This window comes from Lepisma saccharinum, chromosome 2 (assembly GCF_977018435.1).
Source record: "Lepisma saccharinum chromosome 2, izLepSacc3.1, whole genome shotgun sequence".
NCBI classification, from domain to species: domain Eukaryota; kingdom Metazoa; phylum Arthropoda; class Insecta; order Zygentoma; family Lepismatidae; genus Lepisma; species Lepisma saccharinum.
The window spans coordinates 89,167,996-89,180,470 of NC_139230.1; positions in this window are offsets into that span (position 1 = coordinate 89,167,996).

Genomic DNA, 12,475 nt, shown 5'->3' on the forward strand with positions numbered 1-12,475 from the left:
TTACTTAGATACAAACCTCACATACTCGATAATATCTGTTCGATGGTTTCCTGTGAATTTGGTGTCTCAGCGTTGAAGTAAGAATTAAAAAAAAATTCCCGGATTTTTCGTGATGGTACAAAGATCATAAACGGGCTTAATAGGAAGTAATTATATAGATGGCTTTATGCGAAGATTACTTACATACAAACCTCACACATTTGATAATATTTAGTCCATAATTTGTTCTGAATTTTGTGTCTCAGCGAAGAAGAAAGATTTTTAAAAATCCTGGATTTTTCGTGACGGTACAAAAATAACAAACGGGCTTAATAGAAATTAATCACATAGAAGATTTTATTTAAACATTACTTAGATACAAACCTCACACACTCGATAATATTTGGTGGATGTTTTCTTGTGAATTTGCGTGTCTCAGCGAAGAAGTAAGAATTTGAAAATATTTCCCGGGTTTTCCGTAACGGTACAAAAATCAAAGATGTGCTTAATAGAAAGTAATCACATAGAAGATTTTATATAAATATTACATACATACAGAGCTCATAATATTTGATCCATGGTTTCTTGTGAATTTCGTGTCACAGCGAAGAATAAAATATTAGAAATATTTGCCACATTTTTCGTGACGGTACAAAAATTAAAAAAACGATCTTTATAGGAAGTAAATATGTACATGATTTTATATAAATATTACTTAGATACAAACCTCACACATTCGATAATTTTTTGTCCATAGTTTCTTGTGAATTTCGTGTCTCAGCGAAGAAGTAAGAATTTAAAAATATTACCCGAATTTTCGTGACGGTACAAAAATCATAAACGAGATGAATAGAAAGTAATCACATATAAGATTTTTTTTACAGAATACTCAGATACTGACCTCACACATTCGATAAAGTTTGGTCTAAAGTTCCTTGTGAACTGCTTCGCTTAGAGAAAATGTAAGAACAAAAAAGACATTTCCCGGGTTTTCAGTGACAGTACAAAAATCAAGAAGGAACTTGATACAAAGTACAAATCCATATCGTTATTTTGAAGGATTTAAGAGCTATAATGCTCACTAATATAATAACATTTTGTCCATGGGTTCGATTGAATTTGTACATCGAAGTGAAAAATAAACAAAATTTGAGAATTGTTTTGGGTTTTTACGTGACGGTACAAAAATTAAAAAGGGGCTTAATAGAAAGTACTCATTTAGGACATTTTTTAAACGTTAAACAGATATAAATCTCACACATTCGTTAATATTTGGTCCAAATTTTCTTGTGAAGTGCGTGTCTTTGAGAGGAATGTGAAATTTATAAAATGTTTCCTGGTTTTTTCGTGACGTTACATAAACTTGAAAGGGACTTGATACAAATTACATGTCTATAAAATTGTATTGATGAATTTGGGAGTTCTAAACTCACCAATATAATAATATTTTATCCATGTATTCATATGAATTAGTACATTGATATGAAAAATCTAAAATTTAAAATTATTTTCGTGTTTTCCGTAATGGTACAAAAATAATAGAGGGGCTTATTGGAAAGTACTCGTTCTAGACATTTTATTCAAACATTAAGCAGACAAAAACCTCACACATTCGATAACATTTTGTCCATTTTTTTCCGTGAATTGCTGCCTCTAAGAAATAAATACAAATTTCAAAATTTTTGGGTTTTTCTTAAGAAAGGTATAAAAATCGGCTTTCCACTTATTGGAAGGTAGTGTGTATAAAGTTTAATTTTTTTAAAAAAATAGTACAAAAATAGCATAATATTCTTCGAAGCAATATTCTCAAGCAATATGGTTGCAAGGTACAAATTTTCCCGCCTTTTTTTCTGGCTGTTTCTGACGGGCACAATATTTTTAAATAGTGGTACAAAATGGTACATAAATAGTACAATATTTTGACGTGGATAACTTAGCCGAAATCGATGATGAGGTTGAGACGTTACTCTGTAACCCCAAAATTGATTTTTGTTTTTCGACGGTAAATTGGGTGGTACAAAAATTATTTTTAGCATTTTTGAGTAGTACAGAAATAGTACAAAATTTGGCAAATGAGGTTTTGATAGTACAAAAATATGGGGGTTACAAAGTAACGGAGCTACTTTTATACAAATACTAGCTGATTACTTGGCGTTGCCAGGGTATTTATTTATCCTCATCTTCTATTAAAGTTGTCCGTGGGGGAAACATGGCGATCTTGAATCCACTCCGCAGTACTTAATAGACTGCCTGCATCTGTGACTTGTTGATCGTGATCGAGAAAGCAAGTCTCTCTCTCTCTCTCAAATGACATCGTGAATGTCACCAATTAGCTTAGAGACTTCGAAAACAATGGATTCGACACTAATGTAAGTCATTTTTGACATTTTACTTTACACCCTCTCTCTCCCCCCATGCCGATAGGTGATGAACTTGGAGTTGAACGGCATTCGGAGTGTCACTATTCATCTTAGTGAATCAGAAAACTATGGATTACACACTAGTATTGGTCGTTTTCGATTATTTTTACATGCCACCCCTCCCACCCCCTAGGGGTGCCAGGGGTGTCTTACTCCCACAGTATTTCTTTTCAGATTGTAAGTCATGTGTGTACCAAGTTTGGTTGAAATTGCCGGAACAAACATACATACACATATACACACATACAATATTAAGATTACATTTAGTCAATCCTGCAGGTTGCGGTATGCTTGTTGTCCGTTGCCTGATAGGGTCTGCGTATTATGTGCAGAGGCGATGCATTATCTTGATTTCCAGTTTTCACTCAGTCTCCCTCATCAATATGGTTATTTGGGCAAGTATTGCTATTGCCGAATATTTCCTCCACAATTAACATAGGCTCTTAAGGAACTGATTGTTTCGGCCAGTTGTCACTTATATCATGGCAGACAGAGGATTGAGTAAGATAATTTTCTTAATGAAACCACATGACTGTAAATGGGGTACTTGACTCCTTTTTGGCTAATCAATACGATATTTTGATATCTTTTCACATACCCGGCTTTGTTTTTTTAAATTGTAGGTCACTGGGAGAATATAACAACACCAAACACTCCGCCACGGAATAAATGTGTATGTACGAATTTGGAATAAATGTTACGTCTAGTCTCACGATTGACTATCAAATCAACAATTTCTGACGCTCCTAGCACTGTCACAATGAAACGGAAGAGGTAGAAAATCCACGTATTTAGGCCAAGATAATATTTCAAAACCAATGTAAACACCACAACACATTAGCTACAGAGCATACAAGTTCATCTGTTCAGTGCCGCAACATAATTTTGTTTTCTTCTGGCGAATATTCCTACCGCAATTATCATTGGCTACGTTACAGACTCTCATATCATGGTGTACAGAGTTTGAAACAGCTTCAGCAAGGATACCCCTTTCGTCACTCCATGCACGGATACGGATACTTAAAGCCTGAAACAATCCGAGAGAGTATCATATCACCAGAGGCATACACAAAATAATCATGGATTTGGACCGAGTGTCAAGACGATTGACTGTCCAATTATTGTACAGTCACGGACACTGGTGTCTGCCCAAAAAGCGCCTCACGTATAGACAACCCAACCAACATTCCAATTCTGCGGCTTGTATACCAATCACGGGTATACATACATCTCAGTAAATTGAGCAGTGATGCGAAAGAGAAATACGAACTTAATATACGGACGTAATGTCTCATGTTCTCGAGATTTAATAATACTAGGTCCACGTTATACTTTTTTTGAACGTACCTGACGGACTTGCTTTATATTTTCACTCCTTGCATCACTGAAAATTCAATATTTTACAATTATATTAATGCATTGGACGAATATAATACTTAGAGAAACATCCAACACACGTGCACACCACTCTTCTCACACACGCGCACGTGAAAACAAACGCACAAAGCTAAGTTTTAACTTCCAAGTGAATGTCCCAAGAACATTAAATGGTCATATGTGAAAAGGGATTTTTTATAGAAAGAATGAGTCTATTTTTAACATATGTGTTTTTTGATAATAGACAACGAAACAATTATGAGAAAAATTAAAATGCATTTTCTTCTTTAGGTGTTCAGGATGAAACAGACTAACTGAAAAAAAATGTAGTGTTGTTGATAGAGTGTAGGTTAGCTTACAGAGCTTTCGTCAGGGAGACTTAGGTTCGATCCTGACCAAGGGCATTTTTTTTCTATCAGTGAAGATGTGTGTAATATTGATTTCCAGGCATTTTGACGACAACGCATATCAAATTTTATCTTTTAACGTGTCCTTTCATTTTCTATCACAAGAAAACATAAGGCTTCTCTATAGATGCTAAGGGTATCTTCTCAATAGTTCCGTAGCTACGATTCTCCACTCCTTTCCACCTGTTGCACCTCGAACTGATGGTTCCAGGCTCGAGTTTTCTTTCTTTATTGCGAGTGTGCATATTTTTGTGTGTCTATTCATCATCTTCATCCATACACTATTCCTCATCATTGCCATGATTAACCTAGGGAGAATCAAAGCGACTCAAATAACTGAAGTACAGAAAATGTAATACATATCTGCCTGTAGTACAAGTTATATCTTGGGAATCTGCAATCTGAAAATAAACTTTCGTATCAGTCGACTGCTTGAGGAAGTGTTGGTGTGTTGGATTGTTGGTTATCGTGTCAGACTAGCATGCGGCCAACCGGAGTTCGGTTCCAGCAGAAGGTAACTTATTATTTTTCTAATTATATCCCACCTAATGTACTATAAAAATGAGGTTTCTTCAAAACGTGTTGAATTGTGTGGCACTTCGTATGTCGAGAATCTAAATGCAGAATAAAATATGAAAATTTGCAAGCAGTTTTGTTGTTCCGAAGCGACAACATATTTCTGTAAGTGTTGAAACATTACAATTATTTATTATTTATTTATTTGAAAAGTCCTGAATACAGAAAAATCCATTTTACATCAGGATATCAACCGGAAAAATGAATTAAGATGGACAAATACACACACACATACATATATAACAAGAATAATATCAACTAGGGAAAACATAATATTATTTACACTTCAGATGCTTTATGCACGCCGTTCTGTAAGTCTGCTTTGATAAATGGAAGTCCGGAGCGTCTCTTAGTGAGTTGTAAGTGGTTTGTAGCCTGTAGAGTAGAGAAGTGATCTTTGTTCTAAAGATAGCCTTGAAGATTTAATTTAAAGAAGTTGTTGCATTTACTGTTGGAACGTGGGATTCTGATATTAAGAAGTGGTAAGAGTTCGCTGGTGAAAGTTGTCCATTAATGATTCTGAAGAGTAGTGTTAAATCTGAGAGTTGACGGCGAAGAGAAAGGTCATGAATTTGTAGAGTGGATAGAATTTCTTGTTTGGAGAAGTTTGCAAGGGTTGGGCATCTGAGTTTGACTATTCTGACGAAGAAACTTACTACTTTGTTTGTTTTCTTTAAATTGCTCTCACATGCCATTGACCAAATACAGGAGCCATATTCAAGAATAGGGACAACACACTTTGTAAAGTATGTTTGGAGGGCTCCAAGATCCTTGTGCTGTCGTACGAACGGAATAATCTGGGGCTCGATTCACGAACTGTTAGTAGTCCGATATGTGGCCTAATATATAGCCACGTCAGGCTTGTGGTCAAATTTGTAGTCATTTCCTAAATTTGCGATTCTTGAAACTGTCTACAGCGGTCTACAGGCTACAGTAGACTACATATCGGGCCACAGTTGTGGACAGTTCTTGTAGGACCCTTTTTAACCCTCCTAGAGCTGGCTACAGCGAACTACATTCGTTATATTCTGTGTTTGTGTATGATATCCTACCTCAAAGAAGAAAATAGAGCTACTAAAATGGCCCACAATCTGTGTTTCACGTCTTCGAGAAGCAGAAGGAAAATACAGTGGGCATTTGCGTGTACTTAAAACACATCTTAGAGATATCGGAAATCCTTTTTCTGTTTCGGAAATATGTTCATAGTAATTTGGAACTGAATAGGAGGTACCAAGGATTGATCAAAATTGTGGAACCTCATTTTCCCAACAAAAGGATTGTTTCTCTCAACCTCCTGTAATCCAAGTTAGTAATAATAATAATTACCCAAATCTTGCACTGATTTATATGAAAATACACTTCCACGAGCAGATTAAGTTAGGTAGGCATAATTTGTTAGCACCTCCTTGCAGGCATTCCTGCTTGTGCACAATACATTTCAAAACATAATTTACCTTGTAATTAATACTTTGTGCAACTTTTAACTATGCTAATTAGTTTCTCTAAGTTTCGAACCTACTCCCACAATCGCTTCCAGTTTTGTAAACACTTTCTAATGCTCCATAAAATTTGCGAAAAATCATGAAACATTCGGAACTGTTACCTAGGATTTCCTGGGTTTTAAAAACAGCAATTTCATCTTCTACAAACCATAAATACTAACAACACTCATTTTGAATCTTATGCATCCCATAAGCCATGCCAAAATCGTCAATTATACTGAAGTCAAGCCCCAACAGTACGCAGTTTGGTTTTGTATGAACGTGATTGCAGACAGACGGATGAGAAGCAGCAGCACAAACTGAAGTGACAGAAAACATGTGCATAGGTTATCGATGGCTGTAACAGGACAAAAGTAAACAGAACAGTACAAATAGTGAAAACATTTCTGAAAAGAAATGAAAACTCTTGATAGGCTACTTAAGGTTGCTAAGTAACACAAACTCATGCATCCAAAATGTTCACAGTACACACACCACTTATCATAACAGCCTATATATTTTTGCCAGTTATGTACAATCGTTGTGATGATGTTCTTTATTATTGTTATTTATCCATGCCATTCCATTCACCTTCTCAATTGCCAGCCCATGTGGCGAAAGTGGTTAGCACATCGTGCTATGACGCTAGGGGTCCCAGGTTCGAATCCTGGCCTGGGCATGGATGTTTCTGAGTCTTCATTCATCAATTTCATCATATCATCCCTCATTCCCATCTTCGCAAATTAGCCAAAAGTGGCTCAAAAACGAAGTAAAATAAAGCAAACCAAATCAACCTTCTCAATTGTTAACATGGGCTTCAATGAAGTCCCATGAGAGCTATTTTTCTTCTTTGTGCAGTGCTCAAGATTTGTGTGAAATATAGTTTTACATACATTTATTAAACATTTACTTAATTTATAAAGAAAATTCACAGCACAATAATTATGCATTTATTATGAAATAATTTTTAAAATGATCATGCGTTAATACAAATTGTTGAAACATATGTTAGATGTGAATAAAAATTGTACTTTATAGCAGGTTTTATTTACACATTGTATACTTAGGACATAGTGTAGATAGAGCACGTATTATCTGCTAGAACAAAACAGTACACTGTACTGACACAAACACATGTAAACATTTAGTTTGTTGTGACGATTATATGTTCATTACCATGTGTAAGCTATATTTTTCTTCTTCTCAGGTTCCAAGTTCATTCTCACTTCCCTGGGATCCAGACTCAGGAACATTAATGCAAGGCACGGTATGGGATTTGAGCTTGGGAAGTGTATTGTACATAATACTTCTCAGTTCAAATCCTGTATCAGCCAGCACAAAACATCTTTCGATGAATGTAAAATATTATGGATATCACTAATATAAACAAGAAGCACTATATTTCCTCTATTGGCAACCCCTCAGAACATTCGTGTTTAGTTATGTAACACTACTTATTTTTTAACGGTTAAAAATTTATGGTAGCAATTATTATAAAACAACACAACTTTCAAAATAGTTAATACATGAGAGGAAATTGTATTAGAACATGATTTTTTAAAAATTAATTTGTTGCACAAAAGCATTCTAGTGTAAATAGGTAAAGAGGTTAGGGTAAGAGTTCGTTATATCAGAGACACATTAAAATCGGATATTTTGTGTTTCGCATAGTTCGTACTTACCAATTGAGTATTGCGGAGTATAGTTCAAGTTGCCATTATGCTTTTTACCGAAAACAAACACAATTTTTCACATAGAGAGTAGTTTTTGCTATTCCTTTTTTCGCTTTCGTAACACAAAATATGGCGGGCAGAGGTTGACAACCTTCTTCACCGAAAAATACCTACTATCATGTTCGTCACGTTTGCAAATTGTACATTATGCACGGGTAGCTGACGGATAGCCCCACGAACCATTTCCGATAAGGTTAGGTTAGGTTAGGCAAGCATAGTTAAAAAGAAAGGGGTTGGAAACACTGACAGGGGGTTATGTCATCAAACGTATGCAACATCCAGTTCACGTAGCAAAAGCAATGGCACTTGTGCATCGGTGAGATATTTCTCTTGAAAAATAAATGATTTCCCGGTCAAATAGATTCCACGATGAAAGAAAATACCTTCACGAACGTTGGAAACCTTAGAGAAACTCATTTCCGTAAGTAGTTTCTTCTGTAAAAATGAAGAAATGTGTCTCCGATATAACGAACTGTTACCGAGGTTAGCAAAGTATGCTATGATGCCAGGAGTTAAGGGTTCAAATCCTTGCCAGGACATGGATGTTATTGTGAGTGCCCTTTCGTCAATATAAACATGTCATTCCTCATCCCCATCTTCATGATTAGCCAAAAGTGGCAGAAGAGCAATGCAATAAATAAATCAATAAATAGGTTAAAAAAAAATGTAAACTGAGCATTTTTATTTTAAATCTATAATCCCATATGGTTGGTTCTTCCATTATTGTGTGATTTGTAAACCAAATTAGTTACAGATGTCTACATTTCTTTCTTGTTATCTACAGGAATGCAAGGTACATTCTGGAGTGTATCAAATTGTGATGTGTGTAACTTCTAAGAATTTCTTGACATTCCCATTGAATGAAATTTCTGTAAATTGGAGGTGTAAGCAAATGTGATGCGAGTGGTTGTTTTATATATAGATAATACATGAGCAGCTAACAACAGCTATAGCAGATTGGTGTTACATGCTAAAAACAACAAACCTACTCGCATATTCATCTGATAGCAAAAATAAACATCTGAAAAGGTTAGGCTGGTAAAGTTTGATTTATTTGTGCTCTCAGATGCAGGTGTGAGTAGGTTAGGTATGTTAGTTCCTGTCACTAGCTGCTCATATATAATGCAAATGTTTTTTTTTTTGTTTCTTTTGGTCAGGTGGTGGCAGTACTAGTCCATTTTCTTGGCAACAAACAGTGAATGAATGTCTGCTGAGAATTCCATACAGTATAATATGGGACATGAAAATCGTCCTTAAAGAAGTAAGAAGGAACATGTAGGCCTATCTTTTATGTTTCCGTAGTGTGTGCATTCAGTCAGAAATCAAATTCATATGTACAAATGTAGCATGTAACATGACAATATTTTATTCATCAATTAGAAGTTGGGCCTGAAGGCATGAACAATTTTTGAGCACAAAAACATTCAAAAGTGTGTTCTAATAATTATTGATATTTGTATTCCGTGTACCTTGACGTTTTCATTTTTTCATTCTACATCATATGGTGCTTTAAAGAATGGAATTCTCTTGAAGTGAAGCACATATTGTACTCCACTTTTTTACATTTTCATTTAAATTTCACATTGTGTAGAACAGACCAAATGAAAACTGTTATGGACAACTCGCCTACCATTTCTTTAACATATTGGCTGTAAATATAAATTGTCATTCCTCATGATAAACGATTTGTTTTCATATCTGCTTGAAAATCTAAACACAGTAGATGTTTCAAAACACCTGTTGATGTACTGAAAACAGTACAGAAGAGACACTAAAAGTGTAAATCATTTCTTTAGTATTATATTTAATGTGTGTGTAGTGTGCTTAGCGTAAGATGATGGCTGCAAATACGTATAACATTTCATTCCTAAATATTAACAAATTTTATTTACATCTGTTTGAAAATGTGAACACATTAGATGTTTCAAACCACCCATCGACCTACTGAAAACAGTAGACAGAATTTTCAGCAGGGCTATTTGTACGTAAAGTTGAGTAAAGAGAAACAGTTCGTACGAAACTCGCAACGTTAATCTTATCTTCAAGGGTTTGAACAGGTTAAGAAAACAGATGTTCCTGCTACGAACGCCTACCTAACTAAATGTAATACCAAACAACTAAAAATGGGACATTTGTAAAAAGAAGAAAATTGAGTTTTCACGAGATATTCAGTGAGTGGATAATTTAATGCTTTCTTACTCCCTGCATTATAGATAATAATGGCAAAGCATGAAAAATCAGCTGCCTTTAAATTTTTGTATCATTCAATTGCAATATAATAAATTTAGTTTATTTACACACAATTGCTTTAATTCAACGAGTATTTTCATTTTATACAAATTACTTTACGGTTACGCGTACATTACGATTAATTCGCAGTTATAACAAACTAAACTAGTTTTCTATGCATTCTGCGTAAATATCGAGTCTTTCCATAGATATTGCTTAGTTTCGCCAAGTTGACCACTTTCCTTGTAGCCGTGCGCTGTAGACAATTAAAGATATAGTCGATTCTTAGTAGACGGTTTCGTGAATCGCACTTTACTACATCTTATACTACTAAAAACTACTACATCGTTGTGGACTCAATGTTGTAGTCATTTTCGTGAATCGCCCTGCTGGTTGCATGACTTGTAGGATGGCGCTGTGCTATTGGATTTTAGGTGTAAACCTCATGACAACAGATTTTTCCGGATTTAATATGAGATTCCAGTCTAGACACCAGCGTTCAATGTGTTTGAGATTGTCTTGGATATTGCATGTGTCCTGATATGAGGTAATGTTTCGAAATAATTTGCAGTCATCAGCATACAATAATACTGAACATTCGGAAGAAATATATTCGTGAATGTCATCCATGAAGAGAGAGAAACACAGGGGCCCCAGAGAACTTCCTTGGGGCACTCCGAAAACTACAGGAAGACACGACGAAGAGCAACCAGATATGATAACCTATTGCTTTCTATTGTGCAAATAAGATGAAAGTAGTTTAAGAAGAGCTTCGTGAATATTGAATCTATTCGATAATTTGTGGATGAGTTGCGTGTGAGAGATAGAGTCAAAGGCTTTGGAAAAGTCTAAGTATACGACATCCATGTCTTGCTTGGCATTCAGGAAATTGACCGCTTTGGTAAACAAGCAAGCAAAGTTTGTGTCACAGGAAGCATGAGGGAGAAATCCGTGTTGAGTGGGAGAAAGGAACGGAGAAACATGTGCAAGGATACGATTAGAAATTATTTTTTCGGCTAGAAGTGCAAGTGCAGGAAGTAAGGATATCGGGCGATAGGAAGTAACATGAGCTTTGTTTCCGTGTTTGAGGATAGGGAATATATTTGCTTGCTTCCATGTACGAGGAAACACACCTTCGGAGAAGCATTTATTAAAGATTGTGCTTATTGGTTTGGATAGAATATGGGCTAAATGTTTCAGAAATATCGCAGGAATATCATTAGGAGTGGTAGCTTTGGAACTTGAAGCAGATTTTAATAATTCTTGGACTTCATTGCAATTAGTTGAGATTTGAGAGAGAGTGTAAGGAATAATGGACCTGCTTCCGGTAGTGTGGCAGCAGCGTTCTTTGTAAAGTTACTATGAAAGTACGAGTTTAAAAGCGATGAACGCTCATCCTTTGTAGCAGACTTACCGTTCCAGGAGACTTGAAGGGGAATACGGTCATGTTGCCGGCGTGAGTTAATTAGCGTCCAGAATGTTTTAGGGTTTTTAGCAGCACATTCTGTTAACTTTGAATATAATTATTATAGTCCCTTTCAATTAAGTTTTTGCTATACTTCCTTAAGTAAGTAAAAGTGTTCTGTGTATGAACGTTCGGAATTTGTTTCCACAGGATCCACGCATTATTTTTGTTCTTCAGCGTAAGCTTAGTCTCTTCAGTATATCACACAGGGAATCGGGATGTTCTTGTTTTCCTTAGGGGCACGTGATCTTTAATTACAGCCTGCACACAGTCCAGGAGGAACTCCACTGCTTCTTCCGCGGGGAGGGGTTCCGTCATTGTCCAAGGAATGAGGCTGGTGAAAATAGAAAGTTGCTCCCAATTGACTCTTTTCCAGTTGTAGACTGGTCTGGAGGAGAGATAGATAGGGCCTGGGGGCTTTTCCAGGGACTTGGAATTCGGCATGCACGGGGGTGTGGTCCAAGGCGATGAATTGCTCACCGGGAGTGGCCTTGGCCTTTGTATGCGAGGACAGCAACAGGTCGAGAGTTTCTGTGCGACTTGTGGGGAAATCTACAAATTGTTGAAGTCCGATCGCCTTGATGTAATGGTCGAGAAACCACCTGTCATCATTGTCTGTGCAGAGGCCAGAGTTCGGTGATGACCACTTTATATGAAGGTTAAAATCACCCATAAGAATAATGTCCGTTTCCTTTATAGCATTTAGCACAGAGTCCAATAATGTTGACAAGGTTGCAGTCCCAGATTTAGGGGGTCTATAAAAACAGCCGATTAAAAGTTTATTTGTGCCTATATTTACCTGAGTCCA